Genomic DNA, 5031 nt, shown 5'->3' with positions numbered 1-5031 from the left:
CCCAAAAGAGTACGAGATTGACAGAGGAATCTTTGAAAGGAATCATCGTTGACACCCATCTCCTGGCTCTTTCCGACTTTCTTGTTTGCGCTTTCTCCTCAAACGTAAGTTCTCTTTTGACTATGCATACACTGGAAATATGTTATATAACGACAGTTTTTGTCCTGAGAGGACCACCTAGAATATAGAAAGAATTTAATCTACACCAGTTTTGTTCTACATAACACCTAAATACTGTTATATTAACAAACAGAGACCGTCTTTACGACATACATTAAAGTATTAAACCTGTTCATCGGTCGAGTTGACTGTGAGGTAAATGAATGTTATTTTGTTTACTTATATATTACAAAGAAAATTCCAAATAGTCAAAGGATATCATTAATGACATGCTGGCCACATTTGACTATTTTTATTTTCCCAAATGGGGGGAAAAGCTACGAGTGTTTTGCAGTAAATCGACCTGTCCGAAGCAAGTTCCAGTGCACTTTAAATATCCCGTTTTACTTTTTAAGAGCTTGATAAACCAAATGTTTGGTCATTGCAAACTGCATAAAGTTATTGTAAGTTACAGCGTTATAAACACCCCCCCCCCCATCACTTGATATTTCAAATGAAAAGATATCTTGACAGTTATATGAGAGGTATGTGTTGAAAGTGAAGTTTAAAATCGAGAAAATGAGCCAATCTCTTAATTAATTAACTCAATTTTTAAATGATCTTAACATGCTTAAAGCGTTACCTTGTTGGTCGAATATATCAGTTTCTTTAAACGAAAATGTTAAACACAACATGTTTTCTAAAACATGTTCTGGATAGCACCTTTTTTCGTTCAGTGTTCGTGTAATGTCAGGACTACATGTTTTTGGGTGTGTGTTTATGTGTTTAATTTATAGCTCTGGCATGTAATAAAAATATAGATAGTTGATGATAACCAAAATTCAAACCTTATTCTGAATTCATCACAGGTTTGTCGATTGGCTTATGAAATGATGCAACATTATCATGTGGATGCATCCAGCAAGGTTCGCTCTATTGATCGTCACTATCTTTGGCATGGTTCAAACCCCAAGAGTTCAGGCAAAGCAGTGAAAATGCCTTCGTATAACGTAACATGAGGTAGAAGAAGGAAGTCAGCAGCGGTGTAAATGTAGTCCGAGAAGTCGCATACATTCGTAGTTCCAAAGCTTCTCTATTCCGAAGGTTCGAATATAAGAAATAAAAAAAACTTTGCTCATCTTAATAACTATAAAACACAAAACCTATTTACACAGATGATACTCTCATGGTGAAAATATCCGTAAGCACGTCTCTTTTTTTTTGTTGTCTTTGCCCAAGCCCCCCCCCCCTCATCCCTACACTATAAAAAAAACGACCACATTGTGGTCATTTTTAACCACGTCACTGGGGCCAACTATGCACCTACTACAACCTTGGTCATTTTGACTACGTTTGCCGTGGTCATTTGAAATGACACCGTATCGTGGTTAAAAAATGACCCAAACGTGGTCAATTTATGACCCCGTTTCTGTGGTCAAAACAACACGTGGACGTGGTCATTACGTGATTATTTCATGACGTGGTTAAATTAATGATATTATCTGAACATCACCATTCTCCTGTTCTCTTTCACGCATCATTTCACTTTTGACAATTAACCAAAAAAAGTTATGGAGTGCATTTAATTCTCGGCTCAAATTAGTTGAATTTTATTCATATTTGAGAAAACAGTCAAATCGAAAATCAGGAAATGTAACATTTATACAATTTAAATTAAATGTTTCATGTAGTTTGACCATATTTGTATATAGAATGTGCGATACTCTTATTTTCATATTTTGACCTAAATGAGACCAATAAATATAATTCTCTATTTTCTATATTTTCATTATTATTTTTTTTTCTAACAGACTGGATGATTCTCGGCTAAAGATAATGAAGATATCGCTATTAATTGATCATAATTTAAAACTTGAAATAAAAAATATTCTATGACTGTGCCAAGTGTGCTTGTTTTAGCATGTTTGCCACAATAGCGCGTTCACTGGACCATGTTTGAAAAATGCACTATATCAAGTGCTCCTATGCTCAAATTTAATCCAACAATTGATTTTGCACCATGGACAAAATTAAACCACCTTTTTGTAAATCACCCACATAGTTTGTATTTAGTGCAGAGGTTGAATGGACAATAAAATTTAACAGATCATACATGTAGTTTAATTAGGTTTCATAGTTCAACTCTATACTTCTTAATTTCTTATGGTGAAAATGCAACTTGTTTGTTTGTTTTTTGGGGGTGTTTTTTGTTTGCAGATAGTATATATTATTCCAAATTTCTACTCTCAATATACAGTTTGTAGCCTTCAAATGAAGGAATTGTTTCTCGAAATAAAAAAAAGTTATAATATTTAAGAGCAATAAAAGTGTAAATAATTCATCATTCTCATAACCAAACACATTCGTAAACATTGCAGGATTATAAATCAACTCGCATCCTTGCTTCCCATAAATGCACACATGCATGAGCCAAGTATGAAGTTGAGCTGTTCAATGTTTCAGAACAATGAACAGGGGATGGATGGAGAGACAACCTGAAAGTTACATGCCTCTAGCTGGCACCCTCAATCTGTAATTGGCACGTTTACAAACAATTATAATATTATTCAAAACATATCACAGTATTTCCAGAAACAACAGCTGCAGAGCTGCTTATACAGTCAAATGAACCTTTTCATACAGACCCGCTATGTCAAACATATTTACAGTAAGAGAAACATTAGAATACATGAAAATTGTCTCATGCACAAACTTTGAAATTCGTTAGAATTTATCTTTTCCTATGATAAAGAACAATGGCAGTTTAACCCCTCTACAACATAATACAGTGAAAACCCGTTATAAAGAGCTCGGATACAACAAAACCCTCTTACTTAATTCTTTAGACAAGGTGATTTTACTGGTCCCAGCTCTATTTAGTTCCCCCCCCCCCGATATAACGAAGAACATGATACATCAAGCTAATTTTCATGGTCCCAAGGACCTCGTTATTAAGAGGTTCCACTGTAAATAAACGTGAAAACCGATTTGACTATTTTTAAGGCTTAGCACCTTGAAATCACGGCCTTGGAACATACGAACACCACACATTTTTGTCTGAACATAGAGTCAAGGGTTATGCATATGAAGAATTTGTTTTCAATTTCTGGCGTCGAAAATGTCAAAGTGGGTCACTTTGATGCTTCTCCCATATGGTTACATTTGTATTCTGTCTACAATCTTATGACCATTTCCCATATGTCACGCTTTTTGTTGTCCATTCTTCATCATACAGTTTTAGAAGACAATGACAAGTTAATTGTAAATAAAAACATTCTGTTCACGGAATACAATATAAGCCCAGGGGGGGGGGCACTTGAATTATATTTTGACAGGGGTGTGCCTCACGGAACTCTGAAAAGGTGGTCTAAAGAGCATTGTTAAAAATGGGGTTCTTTTAAGCAGCACACACCCATCTGACTTTTTACACGAGTGCCCCCCCCCTCCCCGGATGCTACATGGACACTGAGCCAACTTCATGAAATTACGCAATAGGCGAAAGGCTAAAGTCGATAAAGTGGCTTCCTTAATGGCTTAGGTTGCCAGATCTCTACCAGTTTAGACTGATTTTAATTGCAAGTATATTTAATAAAACAAATTAATTCAGAGGTCTACCTAATTTTTTTTGCAAAACCTCCAAATTTCAAGATGGTGTCCCAAAAAGCAGTTGTTTTGTCTTGCGATATCTAATAGGCAAGATTTCCTAATTATGTTGCACGCATAGTAAAGACAACATAATTTCCTTTAAGCTGATATCTAACACCAAGGGGTTTACAATATCTAACACAATCATTTTAGCCCCATACTCAAATTTTAGGCATTTTTTCAACAAAATATGAAATTATTGATTTACGTAATTACGCATAAATCCATAACTGTATCAGCAGGTGAGACAATACTTCTCAAAAAACTGTCCCATGATTTCTAACAAATTACCGTGTTAGATATCGTGAACCACATGGTGTTTGGTATCAGATTAAAGGAAATTATGTTGTCTTTAACATGGTCACAAATATAGCAAGACAAAAATGACTGCTTTTTGGGACGCCATCTTGGATTTGGAGGTGTTTGCAACAAATGTTTTGAGGTAGACCTCTGAATTATGTTGCGTCATTAAAAAAAATTGCAATTAAATTCGGTTTTACCCTAAAAAGACTGGGCTATTTTGGAGGCTAGAAAAACTGGGGGGGGGGGGGGGGCCTTTTGGGCCCCCCTAAGATCTCGGCCGTTGGTCGTCCGATCGCAACCAAATTTGGTACACACATCCCTTGTCATGTCCTCTAGAAGAAAACATATTCAAAATACTGATATTCATTGTATTTTTTAGTATATGCATAATTAATTATGCGAATATGCAAATTTTTATCAAAAAATTGAATTTTTCATACTTTGGTACCTATTGCGGTCCATAAATTCCTGTTTCAAGGTTTTCAGCTGTAAGAAGAGGTTGTTTATCATGGAATTGTGTTGTTTCATGCTTGAATTATTAGATATGCTTATGCAAATTAGTAATTACTAAATATGCAAATAAGTACTCCGCATGCGTTATGTAGAGAAATACAATAATTGGCATGTTTTATTGCATTACACTCTCTTGCAATGAGACAAAGCAATCTTGGAAGATACACAAGTGATGTGTTACATGTACAATAGCTGGTGAAAACAAAGCATAGGAGATATCACATAATTTATGCAAATTATATTCATAATTAATTATGCGAATATGCAAATTTTTATCAAAAAATTGAATTTTTCATATTTTGGTACCTATTGCGGTCCATAAATTCCTGTTTGCGAATTCTTAAGTATTCTAGATATATTTTGGGTTCGTGTAATATATAACTTATTCAATATCAATTAGAGCATAATCAACTAAAGTGTGACATTACTTGTCTATTCAGTGTTTCCTGCACCCTAAAATATAGTTGTGCA

Source organism: Lytechinus variegatus, chromosome 1 (assembly GCF_018143015.1).
Source record: "Lytechinus variegatus isolate NC3 chromosome 1, Lvar_3.0, whole genome shotgun sequence".
NCBI classification, from domain to species: Eukaryota; Metazoa; Echinodermata; class Echinoidea; order Temnopleuroida; family Toxopneustidae; genus Lytechinus; species Lytechinus variegatus.
This window is presented reverse-complemented; position numbering follows the sequence as displayed.